Source organism: Bufo bufo, chromosome 2, assembly GCF_905171765.1.
Source record: "Bufo bufo chromosome 2, aBufBuf1.1, whole genome shotgun sequence".
NCBI classification, from domain to species: domain Eukaryota; kingdom Metazoa; phylum Chordata; class Amphibia; order Anura; family Bufonidae; genus Bufo; species Bufo bufo.
The window spans coordinates 772,763,598-772,785,539 of NC_053390.1; positions in this window are offsets into that span (position 1 = coordinate 772,763,598).

Genomic DNA, 21,942 nt, shown 5'->3' on the forward strand with positions numbered 1-21,942 from the left:
AGTCTGCAGTTAAAGCACATCTTGTTCGTTTCATTTCAAATCCAGTGTGGTGGTGTATAGAGCAAAAAATTTTAGAATTGTGTCGATGTCCCAATATTTATGGCCCTGACTGTATATCCAACAGTATCAAGGAACAGTTCCAAGCAGTTCACAATGCACACCTTCCCCAACAGCAATGTATGGCTAGCAGCAATAATGCGGGTTGTAGTACTCCTTCCCCCTATCTTTTAGAAAATCTATTTGGAGAGATTTAGGCTGGCATTGAGGTTCTTGTAAATGTTTCTCTTTTTCCTGGGCTGAGGGGTATAGAGATAATATATGGTTGGCCAAACCATATCATGGTGTGGAAGGGTGTGTCAGAGATGTTCCCTCTCACAGCAGCAAAGTCTCTATTGGCCATAAACAAGGATAATACCTTGCTGTCTGACTCCAATGCATGGCTCCTTGCATATATGCACCCTCGCATATTCTGGACCTCCTAATTTGCTGTTCTTTTTCAGGAGTAATTCTGGTTAAGTCGCTTTCTCGGCTGTAACTGTCTTAGAGACCATGGTCCTCTGGTATTCAGGCTTAGCCATGAGGAGTAAGTGCATGTAGGTCTTCTCTTTTTCTCAGCTAAGCACAGAACTATTGACTGACTAATCAGGGGGTAGACCCATGTCCATCTCCTGACAACCTAATGGGGTTTAGTCATGGTGTTAACCATGACTTATCCATCCAGCGCTAGTGAGCACACAAATACAGTAATTCAGAACATTTCACTAAGTAATACAACATTAACAATTCACCCTTTTGCAGTGACCCTATTCTGGGGTACTGTACATAGCTCTACTTTTAAGAAAGGTAATGACAGCATAAACTTCACAGAAATGTTGTAATATATCTTTATAGTGGTTAGAGTTGTTTTTTTTATAGAAATCTGCAAACCTCCTGCACAGACATAGATTTTAAATATAACATGCTGGATACCAGCAGCCATCACTATGGGGAACTTAGAAGCTTTCTGGATGCTAATTTAAATTTTTAAATGTACAGTATAATTAGTATATGGTAAAAATGTTAAGCTCCCCTAGCGGAGGCTGAAGCTAGCCAACATGTTAAACAGGTTATATAAAAACTCGGGCAATCCCTGTAAATGGCCTAAAATAACAAATTAATGGAAACTCACCCGATTTTTCTGCTGTTTCTTCGATCTGACATCCTCTTCTTGGCTACAATGGCGACGTTCCATGCACAAGCCACCGCTGCAGGTAATTGCTGACCTCAGCCTTGCACAGGATGTCTCTACTGAAGCCAGTGATTGGCTGCAGCTGTGACCTGTGTACATAAAACTTCACCGCTGCAGCCAGAAAAACAAATAGCAGCGCAGGAAGAAGCAGAGGACAAAACAGGTCAGTATATATTTATTTGTTATTTTAGGCCATTAACAGGGGTTTCCCGAGTTTGTATATAACATGGACAACCCCTTTAACCTTGTAGGGTATTTGAAGCTCTGTATCAGAAAAGCAAAGCTGTGACAACTATAAAGAGATATACAATATATTATATAATATTATATATAATATTAGGTGATATATACAATATATTATATAATATTTTATATACATATATATGAGCTGGCACCGAATTTTTAACCTATTTAGTTTAAAAAAGTGAAATAATGCAAAATAATTAGATCCACAAAATACATTTAGAACAATTCTCTAAATTGAAGATTTTTGGAAACTTTATTCTCAGTGATGGAGCATTTGGCATTTTCCCCGTGTCAATCATTTTACATCAGATATAGAGTTCATGCTAGTGTCTTCTTGTGTCAGAGACAGGAAAAAGAAAACTCTCGTGGGAGGGAAGACATTGAGATGGATATGGTGACTTGTATCTGATAATACAAGAGATAACAACAAAGGGGAAATGACTAATCAATGTCAAAATGGGTGTGGATTCAGACAGTGGTAAGAAGAAAACGACAATGCATCCTGCCAGCATGGTACCCTGGGGAGCGGTGCCAATGAAGTCTGGACAAAGGTTATGCGGGACAGAAGAAGACAGAATGGATCCTGTTTAGTTCTTGTCTTTCATTGTGACACTTCTCCTTTCCTCTTATATATTAGATGTCCCACAGTCTAAATGAGCAGATTTCTAAATTTCTATTGCTGTATTTTTCCTAATATTTATAAAACTGCAACACAGTACGCAGAACATACATAGAGTATATACAGTGAGCCCCTCAGAACTATCTAAACCTTAACCCTTAGCATTAAATGTTGGTATTTAAACATTGAATAAAATGTAAGAAAATAATATAGTGTGAGTTAGCAGCCTAAGGAGTAAGCAGCCTTATTTGATATATAAAGAAGACAGTATCATATGGACACTATGTAGGTGTATTATTTAAGCACCGTATGAAGGAATTATTTTGTATATGAAGCTATAGAAACAATAAGAAAATATCTAAGCCCAAGTGCACACAGTGCATATTATGCGCATATTTTCTACACTGATTTTCGTGCAAAAAATAAGCAGCATAATACAGTACCGTCCAAGTAGAAGAGATTTCGAAGTCTCGTGTACACAGTGTAGAAATTTTCTGTGCGGAAATTGACCTGCAGTGCACCATGTCAATTGTTTGTGCGGATTTTGAGTGCAAATTTCACCCTTTGCAATGCGATATCAGATCTGTGGGGGTTCTGGCATTCCCACCGATTAGCCATTGCAGGCTGCTGCGATTACGGAATCTAACAGTGTATGGAGCTGAAACTTTAGACTGTGTACACTGCGTAGTGTCTGGTAAAGGTGTACTAAAACTTAGCTCCCATTCATTTGAATAGGAGCTTAGCTGTAGTACCCTGGAATGGCCACTACACAGTGTATGGAGCTATGTGAATCCAGTTCCAGTACAGCGTATAGTGTCTGGCACCACCGCATCCAAAAACAGCTGATCTTGGGGGTGCCAGGAGCCAGACCCCACGATCCAATATTGATGACCTATCCGGAGGAGGCCTGAGGCTTGAGAAAGGCTTCATGTTGGAGCCGAAACGTCGCGTCACCACTGGGTGAATAAACAGTTTTCTTTTTTCACTATACCGGAGTGCTGCTCTATTTTTTATTTTTATTATCCTGGGATGCTTTTCATATTAGAGCCTTGACCATATCCATCCTGTGGTCCACAAACCGCGGATTCACGAAACTTGGGTCCTGGCCGTGTGCATGCTACCTTTTTGTTTTCAAACTCCTCTAGAAATGTCCTATCCTTGTCTGAAAAATGAACACAAATAGTATATGTTCTATCTTTTTTGCAGGGCGGGTCCCTGGTCCACTTGACCATGCACTTGACCATATCCATTCTGTGGTCCACAAACAGCGGATTCATGAAACTTGGGTCCTGGCCGTGTGCATGCTACATTTTTTTTTTCAAACTCCTCTAGAAATGTCCTATCCTTGTCTGCAAAATGAACACAAATAGTATATGTTCTATCTTTTTTGCTGGGCGGGTCCCTGGTCCACATCTGCTCTGCAAAAAATGCATATCAGATGCTAACTGAAACTACAGTCATGTGCGTCATGCCTTAAATGCATGAAAATGACTATGTCTTGGTTAAGGGTCGGGCTTAGCAACCGTGGGCAACACTCGCAATTGGCCATAGCTTCAGGTTATGCTTCTAGGTGCAGCCAGGAATTAGCAGAAAACCATGAGTGCTATATGAGGCCTATAACTAGGGTGGTGAGACGCCCAGTTTAAGGGCGGACAGTCCGGTTTTCTGGACCCCTGTCCCCAGGGCCTGGATGGATGCAAGGGTGTCCTCCTTTTGCATAGCCCACGCTCAGACAGCAGCATTGTGCTGCCGGCGCAAACTGACTGACTGACAGGTTTCTCTCAACTCCAGTCGGTCACTAGAGCTGGCAGACTGAGGATAAGAAGACCTACCCCACCCTCCAACCGCAGCTTACCCAATGTTCTTCCTGTACTTTTTTTTTCCTTCGTTGGCAGGGGATGTGACTTAGCGGAGTTTGGGACGTGACTAAGAGGAGTTGGAGGCGTAGCTAGCATGTCCAGCTTTTGGGGGTGAACCAAGTAGTCACTCTACCGCTAACACCAGCATCAAAACATCCTAATGGCTTTCTTTTAATGAACCCTAATTAAACTATCACTTACTAATTATCCCAATACACATTTCTAGGGGAGCACGCCTTCTATCATAGTCCATTTGGCTCTGCGATGAGCAAGTCTTCCCATCTAAGCAGCTAAAGACAATATGAATCCAGCTGTTTCAGTCTGGGGAATATAACAAACGCTGTAAATCACATCCCGCCTCGATCAATTTGTATTGTTAATTACAGTCATTATGGAGAAGTCATTTACTTAGAATCAGATTTAAAACTGCATGGTGTGACATTTTAGTGATTTGTACCGGGGAGAGACTTGGGTTTAATGCCTCCGAATACTTGACAAGCTCATTTAACAGATGGATAATTTAAAAACTTTAATTGACCTAAAAGACATTTGTGTTACTTTCGAGCGTTCGTTCTCGAGAATGAACATGTTTATGTTTTACTGTGGGAGAATACGTAATTGGCCTACAATAGATATTTCCTGCTAAAACAGCACATTTACATCTCGAGAATCATCCTGTTCCTTGGAAAATAAAACCCTTTACAATTCTTCCGCACTTGATCTGGTTCCTGCTAATTCAATAAATTGATGCACCGAGGACTTCTGGATAAGGAAGTTGTGTTACAAGCAGATTAATGGAGCAAAATGTAAATCAAGGTCTGTATGCCAAGGGTATGTGATAACGACAAAAAGCATTGCTCGAACAATTAGTGGCTCTTAACCCAGAGACGAAGAGGAGCTGTAAACGTCTGCATAGATTTTATTTGCATTGCTGCTGCTCTGGTTATTAGATTTGCTGTGAATATTTTTTATATTTGTTACAATTCCTGTAAAAAAAAAAAATATATTATAGAGAAGATTTAGGCCAATTTAAAGGGTAGCTATGTCTTCTGATAACTTTTCAGATTACACCGCCATATGTGTAAAGTTAGAGCACTATATCTGACCATTATATGACTTGCATCTGGTATTTTGTAGCAGTTTTCTCCTTTGCATGCTGCATCTCCAGGTTGTTCCTGAGCTGGTAGGTGGAGACCAGCTACTCTCCATAGATTACACATTTGAAAATAGTCCCGTTAAAAGGGCTGAGAGGTTTCATTTTCTGGTGAATAAAAGACAACACATTTGAACTACTACGGGAGTGCTGCATAATTTCTTAATTTTAGATTACACATAGAGGTGGAAGAATCTGACTCACTCACTCACAATCAGTCAGATGCACCATACAGGACATTGTAGAGAAGTACTGAGCAGTAGCGATATGAATAAAGCACTTGGGGTGAGATATAACTCTTACTACTATTTGATGATTCATATATGTCTCTCTCTGCCTGCTTGTTTCTCTCTGCACTTCCACCCTCATTCTCCCCCCTATTCATGCATTTTTATGGGATGATCTAATCTGATCCTTCAGTGAGCAGGCAGCCCATCTTGGTCTCGCAAAACAATTTACTCCCAAAATTCAGAGAGAGAAAGATAGTTTAGGAAATAAAAGAGGAAGGAAACAGTTGATAACTTTAGAACAAGGTATTTTTCCCTCATGACATACATTACAAAGTTTCTTCTATTTGCCTGTACTATTGATTTATGCAAAGTTGTGTGAACATACAATGACGATTTAACATTGTATAGAGCACATTATCTAAGATTTTAGTCTTTCAGTTTTGCTAAGCTTTATTTCATCATTCGACATCTGCCATATGTCACTGAATACTTCCAATAATTGCTGTTATCATTAAAAGGGTTGTTTATTAGGTTATATGAAGGTTGAAGAGGTAATAAATCCCTGGACTAACAACCCTTCTCCAGAAATCTAATGACGATGAAGTCACCACGTAGTCACTCTGGGAAAGCGTAGTAATGCCATCACGCTCAGTGCAGGTCCTTTGTCTGAGGGGCAGTCTATGTGAGCAAGTGAATGAGGTGAGTATTTTTTTCCCATTCTTACTAAGACAACTCTAGCCGCCATTTTAGCAAAAACTATATTTTACCACTAAGCGCAAGGAAATTTGGCTTTTTTGGTGAATCAAATGTTTCCTAAACTTTGGATCGAATTCCACTTAAGATGCTTTGATTTGCTCAGCACTAACTATAACTGGTAATACTATTACCCTTTTAGTAAGTTCACCATCACCAACTCCTCAGGCAGAGAGCTCCATAGTCTCACTGCTCTTACCGTAAAGAACCCTCTTCTATGTTTGTGTAGAAACCTTCTTTCCTCCAGACGCAGAGGATGTCCCCTCGTCACAGTCCTGGGGATAAATAAATGATGGGAGTGATCTCTATGCTGACCCCTGATATATTTATACATAGTTATAAGATCTCCCTTAAGTCGTCTTTTTTCTAAAGTGAATAACCCTAATTTAGATAATCTTTCTGGGTCTTGTAGTCCACTAGTGTTGAGCGTGAATATTGTAATTGCAAATTTTTATCGCGAATATCGGCACTTCGAGAATTCGCGAAAATCTAGAATATAGTGCTATATATTTGTAATCGCGAATATTCTAGATTTTAGATCAGTGACCTACCTTCTTGCGTGTGGGCCAATGAGAAGGCTGCAATATCTTTGTCAGAGCTTAGCAACATCGCTAGCAACCAATAGGGAAGTTGCCTACCCCTTACTATATAAGAACCTCCCCAGCAGCCATTTTCTACAGTTTGTTTGCAGTTCTGAGATAGAGAGAACAGTGACATTGCTGTGCTCTGTGCTTTCAACTGTATCCTATTCTGTAACGGTCACGTCCACACACACAGGGGGAAGGATAGTGACCACTGCGCTCCACCCTCACCCCTGGCCCTGCCTACTTGCCTCACGAGTCCTGATGACAGGGGACAACTGGACGACAGTCCCTAACTTAGGATATGTGCAGGGAAGACAGACAAGACAAAATACGGAACATGAACGGACCGGGTCAGAACCAAGAGAGCTACGCAGTACAAAGGATTAAGCAAAGAATAGTCAGGAGAAGCCGGGGTCAAATACCAGGAGAGCAGAGAAGTACAAGAGGAGTCCTAAGAGAGTAGTCAGGTGGGAGCCGAGGTCACAATACCAGGACGGATGCGCAGTCCAGGAGGAGCAGGCAAAAGGATGGTCAGGGAACAGGATCAGGTAAGTATTCAGCAGTCCAACAAATAGCCAGGAACCTAGAAATTAACAGGCAACCTGTAGCCAGCAGGCTGCCTGTATTTATAGTGGGGAGTGAGGGTCATGTGACGTGGCCAGCGTCTCATGACCGACAGACCAACCAGTCGAGCACCGAGTGATCAGCTCGGCGCTCAAGGCAGACTAGGAGCAGGGAGTCACCCAGCTAGTAAAGCCGCCCTGGGAATGAGGTCAAACACAGATCCTCATTCCCAAAGCTAAGCAACAGGTCTGCGGGCAATGGGGGACCGAGTGCAGCTTCGGAACCCCGTGACATATTCCTTATCCAATTACATAAGATAGTTAGTTAACTCATATATATAATACAGATAGTTAGTGGGAGATAGTCAGTGTAGGTTAGATAGTGATATAGTGTAGCTAATAGGTTCCAGTGCAGGGTGTTAGGTAGTGTGATAGGAATTACTGGTTCTCTGCTGCCCATACATACATCATTAGTGCCGATTTGCGCAATCACGAATATATTGGAGCACTCTATCAGGAGTTCTTCCTCACAGTCATGAAAGTTGCTGCCAACCGTTTTCTACAGTCTCAGGAAACTTCTAGCAAAAGTGAGCCATGCCTATATTGCGCGCGCAATACGCGCAAATTACATTACCGATTTTCGCAATCATAAAAAAAATAATGACTGGAGATCGTGAATTCTAGAATTCGCGAATTCATGGTGAATATTAGGCCATAAATTCGCAAAATATCATAAAAACAAATATTGCCTATGCCACTCCACTATAGTCCACGCATTCCAGTTATTACTTTAGTTGCCCTGCTTTGAACCCGCACAAGCTTTACTATATCTTTCATCTACACTGATGCCCAAAACTGTACACAATCAATTAAGTTTTGAGGAGAAGAGGAGCAGAGATATCCCCAACTGTCCCCAGATTACCCTGACCCCTTAATCAACCCTGCATCAGCTATCTATCTTGAATTTTAGCCTAAACAGATCATGCAGACCTGTAATTCTGTCATAAACTCTACAATAAATGATAATGAGGTGATAACGCTCAGCTTTACCGTAGACTGTAAAAGACAACGTGCCTTCTTCTGTCTGAAGTGTACACTGACATCTAGTGGCCAATATGAAAACTTGCACTTTATAATGAAGTAGAGGTGGTATGTCAGGAGCTGCATTCAGCACTCCAGCTGTGCATCTGCACTATATAAAGTAAGTGATATCATAAGATAAGATTAGATAGGATCCAGTCTGTATCATGATAATAGGAGATCAACAACACTTGGCTTGTACAAGATAAGAAAAGCATGGTTAATGTATTTTATTTTTTTAAATGGTGTCACATCGGTTTATGGATTGTGTGTGGTATTGCAGCTTAGCTCTGTTAAAAGTGAATAAGGCTGTTTTGCACCACACACATCCTGTGGACAAGTGTGGTGCTATTTTCTTAAGAAAGTTGAATGATGTCTTTCTGCTTGACCCTCTATAATGAGGCACATGGGAGTCCTCACATTGGCTATGGTCCTCCCTGGTTCTCCCAGGGTTGGTCACAGTGAAGGGAGGGTGCACCTTCGTGTTGCGGGTCTCTTGCCTGGTGTTAAGTGGAGCGCCTGTGGTGTAGGTGAATTTTGAGGGTGCAAGGCAGGGTCACCGTGAAAAAGGGTGAGGGTGCAGATCAATGCAATACTGTGGAAATGTAGGTGTTGGTGCATGCAATAGTGTTGAGCGCGAATATTCTAATCCCGAATTTTTATTGCGAATATCGGCACTTCGAGAATTCGCTAAAATCTAGAATATAGTGCTATATATTCGTAATCGTGAATATTCTAGTTTTTTTTTTTTCATCAGTAACCTCCATTCTTGCTTGTGGGCCAATGAGCTGCAATATCTTTGTCACAGCTTAGCAACATCCCTAGCAACCAATAGGAAAGTTGCCTACCCCTTACTATATAAGATCCTCCCTAGTAGCCATTTTCTGCTGTTTTTTGCAGTTGTGTGAGAGTGAGAGCAGTGACATTGCTGTGCTCTGTGCTTTGTTGAGTCATCTGGATCCTAATTTAATTACCGTACATTAGATAGTTAGGCCTCTTTCACACTTGCGTTGTCCGGATCCGGCGTGTACTCCACTTGCCGGAATTACACTCCGGATCCGGAAAAACGCAAGTGTACTGAAAGCATTTGAAGACGGAACCGTCTTCCAAATGCGTTCAGTGTTACTATGGCACCCAGGACGCTATTAAAGTCCTGGTTGCCATAGTAGTAGTGGGGAGCGGGGGAGCGGTATACTTACCGTCCGTGCGGCTCCCCGGGCGCTCCAGAATGACGTCAGAGCGCCCCATGCGCATGGATGACGTGATCCATGTGATCACATGATCCATGAGCTTGGGGCGCCCTGACGTCACTCTGGAGCGCCCGGGGAGCCGCACGGACGGTAAGTACACTGCTCCCCGCTCCCCACTACACTTTACCATGGCTGCCAGGACTTTAGCGTCCCGGCAGCCATGGTAACCACTCTGAAAAAGCTAAATGTCGGATGCGGCAATGCGCCGAAACGACGTTTAGCTTAAGGCCGGATCCGGATCAATGCCTTTCAATGGGCATTAATTCCGGATCCGGCCTTGCGGCAAGTGTTCCGGATTTTTGGCCGGAGCAAAAAGCGCAGCATGCTGCGGTATTTTCTCCGGCCAAAAAACGTTCCGTTCCGGAACTGAAGACATCCTGATGCATCCTGAACGGATTTCTCTCCATTCAGAATGCATTAGGATAATCCTGATCAGGATTCTTCCGGCATAGAGCCCCGACGACGGAACTCTATGCCGGAAGACAATAACGCAGGTGTGAAAGAGCCCTTAGTTAGCTCATATATAATACAGATAGTTAGTGGGAGATAGTCAGTGTAGGTTAGATAGTGATATAGTGTAGCTGATAGGGTCCAGTGCAGGGTGTTAGGTAGTGTAATAGGAATTACTGTTTCTCTGCTCTCCATACATACATACATACATACTACAGACATAGTGCTGTGATGTCACAACAATACTTAGTGCACCAATCAGTAATATCTACTCAGACCTGATAAAATGTGAAGATGCATGTATTGCGCCAAAAATATGTGCATCATTAGTGCAGATTTGCGCAATCACGAATATATCACTCTATCAGGAGTTCTTTCTCACAGTCACGAAAGTTGCTGCCAACCATTTTCTCCAGTCCCAGGTAACTTCCAGCAGCTTGACAACTGTAGCAAAAGAGAGCCATGCCTGTATTGCATGTGCAATACACGCAAATTACGTACATTGCCAATTTTCGCAATCAAGAAAATAATGACTGGAGATCGCGAATTCTAGAATTTGCGAATTTATGGCGAATATTAGGCCATAAATTCGCGAAGTATCAGGATAATAAATATTGCCTATGCCGCTCATCACTAGCATGCAATGAGGAAGCAGTTCTTTACTGGTGATAAAGTTCAAATACAGCAGACACAGTCTTTATCATGCACGGACTGGCAGATCTTACACAGGTTGCAATTTCCACAGTTCTCACAATTCTAATGCCTGCAAAGATGGTAGACATGCTTAGGGCACAATCCATCTCTCTCTCTCTCTCTCTCTCTCTCTCTCTCTCTCTCTCTCTCTCTCTGTATCTTTAAATCTTTTGCAATCTCTTTACTTCTCTTGAGATGCACAACTACATTTACCCAACAGGATGTAGTTTTCTTAGCAGATGGCCAGTCTGCCCCCAACATATGCAGACTGGCATAAAATGCTATGGAGTCCAAAAGCTAAATGCAGTCTATTTAGCACACACCTCCTCATAAAGCCCAATACACTCCAAGATGATTCTCATTATCTTCCTCAGATGATGGTTTACGGCTCTGTCTCTCAAGCTGGCAGGTACTTTCCAGGGCTGCTTCTAGCTGACCTCCTCCCTTCTGTCTCACACTACACTGAACTGCATAGCCAGTGAAGACCACTGTGCACACTGCACGTGTCATTTTAAGGCAATTTATAAAAAAATTTTTTAAAAAAATGAATACACAACGCCATATCATGTGTTTTAAGGGTGGATTCAAATCCTATGGGGTGCAATCTTATATCAACTACTGTTCCAATAAATAAGGCGTAGGAACAGACTGCTGTAGTTCACCGTATCCGGCATAGCAAAATTAGAGATGAGCAAAGCTGACGAAGTGGAATTCGACCCGAATTTCAGGAAAAATTCGATTCGCACCGAAACCGAATTTCCTTACGATTCTAGGTAACAAATCACATTTTTTCCTAAAATGGCTGCTGCACATGTGAGGACATGGAGCAAGGAACTCTGGGAAGGCGGGATCACCCACAATGCCATGCATGCAGCCAATCAGCAGCCAGCCAGCCCTGTGATGTCATAGCCCTATAAATACCCTCAGCCATCTTGGATTCTGCCATTTTCCAGTGTACTTAGTGCAGGGAGAGACGTCAGCCGGCGCTAGGGACAGTGCTAGAGAAAACGTAATTGTGCTAAAAAAACAACGATTTACAAGTTCAGAGAAAGATTATTCAAGGTGTAGGGAAAGGATAGGGAGGAATCATTCCACAGCATTCATGCTGAACAGGGTTCTGTAGGGGAGGTTACAGCCTGGATAATAGGAACAATCCGATTACACCTTGCTGCACTGACTGGGGATCCAAATTGCCATTATACAGCTCTGTAAACCGTTCTTATTGGGGTGCAAGTGCTGTTTGATGCAGGCATTAACAGGGTTTATTACAAGGAAATATTTCTACGTCTTATTTTCCCTTGTGCAGTGCAGTTATATGTTCTAAAGCATTTTTGGCTTTAGTGGGAAATAAGGGCTTATTAGTAGAGTTGAGAGGACACCTGGATGTTCGGGTTCGGCTGAACTTTGGAAAAAAGTTCGAGTTCGGGACCCGAACTTGACCCCGAACACGAACCCCATTGAAGTCAATGGGGACCCAAACTTTTGAGCACTAAAATGGCTGCAAAAATGTCATGGAAAGGGCTAGAAGGCTGCAAATGGCATCAAAATGTGGTTAGGAGCATAGCAAGTGCTCTGCAAACAAATGTGGATAGGGAAATGACTTTAAATAACATAAAATACGTAAAAAAATATATATCTTGATCTAGGAGGATGAGGTCCATATGGAGGAGGAGGTTGAGGAGGCGTTGGATGTGGCGGTGTAGGTGGAAGTGGCGGTGGAGGAGGAGGTAGCCTACACTGCTTTTTGGTTTTAAATTTATTTTAATTTTTTTAAATTAGGGTACACCCCAAAACATTGGGAAATATAACCTGTGATAACCCACTCCAGTCATGCTAAACACACGTTCAGACAATACACTGGCTGCAGGGCAGGCCAGCACCTCCAAGGGGCAAGGGACAAGCTCAGGCCATGTGCCCAATTTGGAGACCCAGAAGTTGCAGGGGCTGACCCCTGTCAGTCAGTTCGTGTAGGCGTGTGCAAACTTACTGCCCCACCATGTCGCACGTCCCCGTGATGTTCACAATCCAATTGATATCTGCTCTATCAACTTTCGATGTTCTTTTCTCCGTCTACCATGGTGATCACGGGTGGCGGGGAATCAGGGTTCCACGCCGGAGAGGGAGCGTGAGAAAGAGAGACCACATCCAAGGGAGGATTAATTTTTTTGAATTTAAAATTATAGAGTTGAAATATGGGAGAAATTATTAAATCATAAAAGTGTGACAACTTTTTAAAGTTTAAACATTGAATGAAAGAATGTGGTGTGCATTAATTACTGAAGAATTTATTAAATTGTATTCCCTGTTATCTATGCAGAGCAGGGGTTTATTCACGTTTAAAATTGTATAATGTCAACCCAAGAATGTAACAGAAAAATTAGTGAAATTTATTAAACTGTCTACTTGGTAGAGCAAGGGTCTATAACAGAAAAAAATTGTTTATTGTCACCCGAAAATGTTACAGAAAAATTATTGAAATTTATTAAGCTGTCAACTAGGTAGAGGAGGGGTATATTACACCCAAAAATTGGTGAATTTCCCCAAATTTGTAACAGACATTTTTTTTCTTTTTTACCTGCCTACTCGGTATAGCAGTGGTACATCACACCCAAAAATTTGTGAATTTCACCAGAAAACGTAACTGACAAATTATTATTATTATTTTCGGTCTACTAGGTATAGCAGTGTTACTATGCATCGAAAAATTGGTGAATTTCACCCGAAAATGTAAATGACAATTTTTTTATTTTTTTTACCGGTCTACTAGGTAAAGCAGTGGTACTATACACCCAAAAATTTGTGAATTTTACCCGGAAATGTAAATGACAATTTATATATTTTTTAACCTGTTTACTAGCTATTGCAGTGGTACTATACACCCATAAATTGGTGAATTTCCCCAGAAAATGTAACTGACAATTTGAAAAAAATTTTTTTACCGGTCTACTAGGTATAGCAGTGGTACTATACATACAAAAATTTGTGAATTTTACCCGAAAATGTAAATGACAATTTTTTTTATTTATTTTTTAACCTGTCTACTAGGTATAGCAGTGGTACTATACACCCAAAAATTGGTGAATTTCACCCGAAAATGTAAATGACAAAGTAGTGAAATGACATAAAATAAAATGCGTACAAATAAAAAAAAAAAAATTTGATTTATGAGGTGGAGTTCCATATGGAGTAGGAGTTTGAGGAGGCGGTGGACGTAGCGGTATAGGTGGAAGCGGCGGTGGAGGAGGACGAGGTAGCCAACACAGGTTTTGGGTTTTAATTTTATCTCTTAAAATTAGGGTACACTCTAAAAGAGTGTGAAATATCCAAAATACAAGAAAGAGCAATTGCGTTGCAGTATAACAATGGCTGATTAGTGCCGGCATACATGTCTATTCTGCACAAGGTACGGACAAGTCCTGAGGGATCCATGCCTGGTTCTTTTTAATGAACGTGAGCTTGTCCACTTGGCTGTGGACAGGCAGCTGTGTTTGTCTGTGATGACACCCCTGCCGTGCTAAACACACGTTCAGATAATACACTGGCTGCAGGGCAGGCCAGCACCTCCAAGGCGTAAAGGGCAAGCTCAGGCCATGTGCCCAATTTGGAGACCCAGAAGTTGAAGGGGGCAGTCCCGTCATTCAGTACGTGTAGGAGTGTGCACACATACTGCTCCACCATGTTGGTGAAATGCTGCCTCCTGCTAAGACGTTCCATATCAGCTGGTGGTGCTGGTTGTTGTGGTGTGCTGACAAAGCTTTTCCACATTTCGGCCATGCTGACCCTGCCTTCTGAGGTGCTGGCGGTGCCCCAGCTGCGTTGGCGACCTCTTCCTTTGCCTTGTGCTTCCACTGTGCCCCCGCTGTCAGGTGGGAATGCCACCAGCAGCGCGTCTACCATCTCATCTTACGATCAAGCTCCAGTGAGGGAATCAAGGACTGTATGTTGTCCTTGTAACGGGGATCCAGCAGCGTGGCCACCCAGTAATCAGCACAAGTTAGAATGTGGGCAACTCGGCGGTCGTTGCGGAGACACTGCAGCATGTAATCGCTCATGTGTGCCAGGCTCCCCAGAGGCAACGAAAAGCTGTCCTCTATGGGAGGTGTATCGTCTGTGTCCTCTGTATCCCCCCAGCCACGCACCAGTGATGGCCATGATCTGGTCTGGGTGCCACCCTGCCGTGAACAAGGTTCCTCCTACTCCTCCTCCATCTCCTCCTCCTCATCCTTCACCTCGTCATCCTCCAGAACTGTTCCCTGGCTGGACAATTGTGTACCTGGCGTTTGTGGGTGCAGGAACCCACTCTCGGAGCCACTTGTGAATGACTGGCTGGAAACCCTACAAAATGATCCCTCTTCCTCCTCCTCCTCCTGTGCCACATCCTCGTCCATCATCGCCAGCAGCATTTTTTCAAGGAGGCATAGAAGTGGGATAGTAACGCTGAGAACGGCGTTATCGACACTGGCCATGTTGGTGGAGTACTCGAAACAGCGCAACAAGGAACCATTGGTGGTGAAGTGGTGCTGTTCCGCAGAGCGACTCACCCGTGCGTGCTGCAGCTGAAACTCCACTATCGCCTGCTGCTGCTTGCACAGTCTGGCCAGCATGTGCAAGGTGGAGTTCCACCTTGTGGGCACGTCGCATATGAGGCGGTGAGCGGGAAGGCCGAAGTTACGCTGCAGCGCTGACTTTATTAAGGAATCTCTGCACCACCAAATTCAGCACATGCGCCAGGCAAGGGATGTGCATCAAACCGGCTAGTCCCAGAGCTGCTACGAGATTTCGCCCATTATCGCACACCGCCAGGCCGGGCTTGAGGCTAACTGGCACAAACCACTCATCAGTCTGTTGTTCAAGGCCTGTCCACAGCTCCTGCGCGGTGTGGGGTTTGTCCCCAAACAGATAAGTTTTAAAACAGCCTGCTGCCATTAACCCCTGGCTGTGCTGAAGTTGGTGGAGAAGGTGTTACGCTGACCGGATGAGGAACCGGTAGAGGATGAGGAAGCGGAGTAGGAGGAGGAAGCAACAGGAGGCAAATTGAAGTGCCCTGCAATCCTCGGTGGTGGAAGGACATGCGCAAAACTGCTATCCGCCTCAGGCCCAGCCGCCACTGCATTTACCCAGTGTGCTGTTATGGAGATATAACGTCCCTGACCGTGCTTACTGGTCTACGTATCCGTAGTGAGGTGCACCTTGCCACAGATGGCGTTGCGCAGTGCACACCTGATTTTGTCCCCCACTTGGTTGTACAGGGAATGGATGGCTCGCCTGGAAAAGTAGTGGCGGCTGGGCACAACGTACTGTGGGACAGCCACCGCCATAAGGCCTTTAAAACTATCCGTCTCCACCAGACGGAATGACAGCATTTCAAAGGCCAGTAATTTTGAAATGCTGGCATTCAGGGCTAGTGATCGCGGGTGGGTAGGGGGGTACTTCTTCTTCCTCTCCAGCGTTTGGGAGATGGAAAGCTGAACGCTTCCGTGGGACATTGTGGAGATGCTTGGTGACCCAGGTGGTGGTGTTGCTGGAAGATCTTCTGTTTGCGGGGTGGCAGGTGGCACTGTCACTCCAGAGGTGGATGAAGAGGCCGAGACTGCAGCAGAATAGGATGCAGGAGGAGCCAGAGACCTTTCTTGGTTTTTGAGGTGTCTACTCCACTGCAGCTCGTGCTTAGCACTTAAATGCCTGGTCATGCAGGTTGTGCTCAGGTTGAGAACGTTTATGCCTCGCTTCAGGCTCTGATGGCACAGCATGCAAACCACTTGTGTCTTGTCGTCAGCACATTGTCTGAAGAACTGCCACGCCAGGGAACTCCTTGGAGCTGGCTTTGGTGTGCTCGGTCCCTTGCTGCAGTGGGCAGTAGCAGGCATACTGTCTAGAGGACGGCCGCTCCACTTTTGCACCCTGCTCCCTCTTCTGCTGTGCTGGTGGCTCTGTGCGACCACCGCCTCTTCCTCCGAACTACATACGTCACTCGCATGACCTTAATTCCATGTGGGGTCGAGGACCTCATCGTCCTCCCCATCATCTTCCACCCAGTCTTCACCCCTGCCTTCCTTGTCGGTCTGCACACTTTCGAAAGCCCCAGCAGTTGGCACCTGTGTTTCGTCATCATCCGAGATGTGCTGCGATGGTCCTCCCATGTACTCATCTTGAAAGATAGGTGGTTGGGCATCGGTGCACTCAATCTCTTCCACCTCTGGGGCAGGGCTAGGTGGATGGCCTTGGGAAACCCTGCTAACAGAGTCATCAAAAAGCAGAAGAGACTGCTGCATGACTTGGGGCTCAGACTGCTTGGCTGATTTGCAAGGGGGTGAGGTGAAAGACTGATGGACATCGGCTGCAGGTGCCAACTGTGGTCTTTCAGCAGGAGACTGGGTGGGAGACAATGTGAAGGAACTGGATCCACTGTCAGCAACCCAATCTACTATCGCCTGTACTTGTTAAGGCCTCACCATTAGTAGAGCCGCATTAGGCCCGACCAAATACCGCTGCAGGTTCTGTCGCCTACTCGCACCTTAGGAAGGGCTTTCACTTGTGCGTGTAGCAGGCACAGATCGACCACATCCTCTCCCTGCAACAGGAGCTCCACCAGCAGCACCACGACCTAGGCCACGTCCCTTATTTGATGCTCTCCTCATATTTCTCGAATTTAGGATCTTGCCCTAAATGGGTGTTTAATTAATAGTAGAATAGAACCACAGTATGTACAGGGTGTATCTCACACGGCCTGAACCACACTAGGCCTCAATTAAAGATTTCTTTGCCCAAAATGGCTGAATTTCAAATGCCTGAATCAAAGCCCTGTATGTCAAGGGTGTATCTCACAGGGCCTGAACCAGTGTAGGCCTGAATTAAAGATTTCTTTGCACAAAATGGCTGTATTTCAAATGGCTGTATTTTAAATGCCTGAATCAAACCCCTGTATGTAGAGGGGGTATCTCACACGGTCTGAACCAGTGTAGGCCTGAATTAAAGATTTCTTTGCCCAACAAGGCTGTATTTCAAATGCCTGAATCAAACCCCTGTAAACTTACATCTGGTGCATTTGCAGTCTTAGTCAGTGTGCAATTTAAGCTAGAAATACAGCCATCATTTTCTGGGTTTTTAAAAACACACTTTTTTATCCAAAAACCACTATTTTCCAGATCTACAAGTGTTAAATTCAAGTATAATATATACAGCTTTCATATTCTGTTACTAAAAAAACACTTTTTTGGCAATATACAACATCTGGATTAGTCAGTGTGCAATTTAAGCTAGAAATACAGCCATCATTTTCTGGGTTTTTAAAAACACACTTTTTTGCCAGATTCCACTGTTTCTCTGGCCTTGCAGCATCAGCACATGTGAAATTCCAGGGTTATATACTGCTGTCAAATTCAGTTATTAAACAAACACCCGTTTGGGCAAAAAAAAATTAGTTGGCAGCCTTTACTGCAGATGTCATTGTGAGATACCGCCTTTACATACTGTCTTTCTATTCAGTTATTTGAAATAAAGCCATTTTGGGCACAATTCCTTGATAGCATCCTAGTGTGGCTCAGGGCGTGTGAAATACACCCTTTAAATTCAGGGCTTCTATTCAGGTATTTGAAATACAGCCATTTTGGGCAAACAAATTTAATTGCTGCCTAGTGTGGATCAGGGCATGCAGGGATCTCAAGTCTCCCGGAGGTTCAGGGAGTCTCCCGCTATTAGATAGCGGCTCCCTGACACCCGCATGTGAGACAATATATCCCGGAAAGGTTTACTGATAGCAGAGCAGAGAGATAAGAGAAGTGACAGGACAGAGTTTAGATTACAGGTTGAATTAACCCTTTAGGGTCAAATTGGCTTCTCAAGGAGATATATATGTTAAAGGCAACCCAGACCAGTCTCATTCAGTAGCTATATAACTATTGAGAGAGATGTATTTTTTTAAAATACATTTAACCCTCCATTTTAATTATATTATTTACCCCAGTGTTAAATTCACACCCCCTGGATGCTTGTTTTTTTTCCTACAGTGCGGTAGATAATTATACACAGGGTTTTAAAGAATAAACTTCCTGACTCAGACCAAGAGACGACTCAGCGAGTCAGCAAGTGAATCGAAGGATCCGCGCATGCGCATTGCGCAGCCTAAGCTTCTGTTCACTTGCTTCTTGTCAGCTCAGAGAATGAACCGAAGATTTGATTCATGATTCGGTTCATTTGAATGAACTTATTCAAATGAACCGATTCATGTGAAAGATCCGAACTTCCGATCTCTAGTTTACTTGCAGTAAACCTTTCCGGCAACCTGTAGCAGCGTCCCCTTCTCGGCGCGTGCGCACAGTACAAGAAGAAGCCGATGCCAGCAGTCCGCAACGGCGCATCAGGCTGAGCCTGTGCGCACGCGCGGGATCTCAAAGCGGGAGGGGAGGGAGGGAGAGGGAGAGGCGGCACTGAGGAGTAGAAGGCGGCGCTGGGCACGAACGGCGATGCGTGCGGCCGGGCACCATGCATCCACAGACCTCCCCTGCTTGGGCACCTTAATTCAATGATTGACAGGTTAGTAAAACCTGTTTTTCCGCAGAATAAAGCCACAAATAGCTTTTATAAGGCCAACTTAGAAATCAGAATGCTACCCTGGACATGAGCATATGTTTATTTCACAGGGCTTATAGGTGGTGACAGAATCCCTTTAATCATATACATAAATATGATAATTTGGGGCAGGGTAATGAGCCCAGTCCTCCATACCATAGAGCAAAGTGTGCAGATACTGCATATGTTTGGAAAATGTAATAAAAAGTTTGTGAAAAAAAAAAAAAGAAAACCTCCCTGAAATGAGAAGTGCACCTCCCTGAAATGAGTTTTTGCAGGTTGGGATGTCTGGGCATGTGAGATACACCCTGTATATACAGGGGTTCTATTCAGGTATTTGAAATACAGCCATTTTGGGCAAACAAAATTAAAAGAAGGCCTAGTCTGGTTCAGGGCGTGTGAGATACACCCTTTAAATACAGGGGTTTGATTCTTTTATTAATAAAACACCTTTTTTTGTGCAAAATACACAATTTTTCAGGCCTTGCAGCATCTTGACGTTTGAAATTCCAGGGTTATATACTGCTGCCATATTCAGTTATTAAACTAACACCCGTTTGGGCAAAAAAATTATATCATTGTGAGATACACCCTTTCTATATTTGGGTTATGTAGTAATAGGAAAATGAGCGAGCACTCATACACTTGGCAACCAAATTGACATGTGCAGAAAATATTTATTAAATCCCCATAAAATACAAGTAATAAAATTTATAAGAACAATGTAGCAATAATATACAACATTACAGTCACATATATTGTGGTAGATATGATCGATACTATATTCGATAAAAATATATTCGATAAATTGAGTGATAGAAAATTCAATGTTGAAATATTCGATAGAATATTCGATACCACTCAATAGTGTCGATAAATTCAATAATATATATCGCACCAAAAAAACTTCAAGTATATGCTGTTATTTGGGAAAGAGGGGGTATTATCTTCTAGTGCTCTATCCCAATTTGGGAAACTGAATGTCACTGAAAATGTTGTAGGTGTATTCACTGGGAGCGCAATATGTTCATAAAGTGTCCACAGGAATCCTGATAATGTGAAAAGTCTCTTATAGCATATCCTTTTAAGGTCGATATGAGCTTTGAATTGAAGAAAACTTTAAATCGATATTTGGCTTACCGTCTAGCATCTGCTTTCTCCCTATTGCTTCAATGGAGCTTTAAATATTTGCCGGCTTATTCAGTCGCTCCATACAGCAAGCTGGTTTAAATTTCGCAGGAGTTCCAAAGATCGCGGGAGTTGCCACTCTGTTCCGCAATTTCCTTTGGTGCAGCTTTCGACGATAAGAATAGTTAATCCTTTACTGTAGAGATTTTCTTCTGTATGGCCATACAGTATTATCAGAGGCTTTTCAATGCAGGTACATCACTTGTTTCACCATACGCGTTACGGGTAGATTCACTCTCCCTTCCTCAGTGGTCAAGTGTCTGCAGATTGATATATAGTTTTCTGAAAAAATATTCACTCTAACTTGTATTTTATACATTCAAATGCCTGCTTATTCTGGGCTTTGAAGACAAGGGCGGGGTCCTATCAGTATCAGTGATACAGCTATCGCTGTATACGCAGTCATAGACAGTGCCCGGCTGCCACCATGTTCTGTTCTGATTGGTTCTTCTTTCTGATTTTTCCACACTCAGTATTTTGTACCAGACAAAATTTATTCCAGTGAGATCTCAGCTAACACTACTCATATGTCTGAATGCTCAACTGCAGAAGACCGGACTACAGGGGCAGTATGTGATTGCACGGTGGGCTGATGGGGGTAGTAGTTGTACTCATGGTTTTGCAGCTCCCTGGGTTGGCGTGTAGTGATGAGGAAGACAGCACTAAATCCTCCCGGGCACTCTATTGCAGGCAACACCAGCCAGATGGAAGTTGAGGTGCCCTTGATGGTAGTGCTTAGGGTGCTTTGGTGGCTGGGCTTCTGTGTTTGTGACGCTAGCACCGTTAGGTGCAATTAGGAGATGATGTAGAATAAGGAGACCAAGTTTCTTAACAAACTCCCAGTACTTTACTGAAGCTGATCCAAAGGTCATTAATGTATGAAAAAGTGATTTACAGCAAGGCAGCTTTTACAGTGATTCAGATTAGTTCCCAGAAGTTGCATAAGGAGCAGTTTTCTATGACAATCAATCTTCCTCCCTTGTTTCTCCAGGCTGGAAGGATGGACTATCTCTGCTGTACTGTATAATCATATACCTCTGTATCCTCTCTAGGAATACTATGTTCTGACAGATGGCCTTTCTGACCTTGGTTATGGTGGGCAGCTTGTAGCTTAGAATCTCCACCTGATGCAAAGGAGGCTGGAGTCTCATAAATGACAGTTACCTTCCTTTCTCAATATTCTCATTCCCTCTCTGAGTTGCCTGGTTTTTCTGTAATCTTTCCCTTCTTTGGGCTGGTTCATGGAACTAAGTATGGAGTTTGGATAACTCTCCAAAATGGCTGCTGAGGTCAGACATCGCACACACTGACCTTCTTCTCCTTCTCCTCCGTGCTGTGTGCAGGGTGGAGTCAGCCCTGGGAGGCTTCTTAGAACCTCCCCCTCCCTATGCAACTTTATTGGAACTCCTACATAAGCACAATTTACATGAAAAACGATCACAGTATTGAGCAGTGTGTTTCAGGACACTGCACAACTT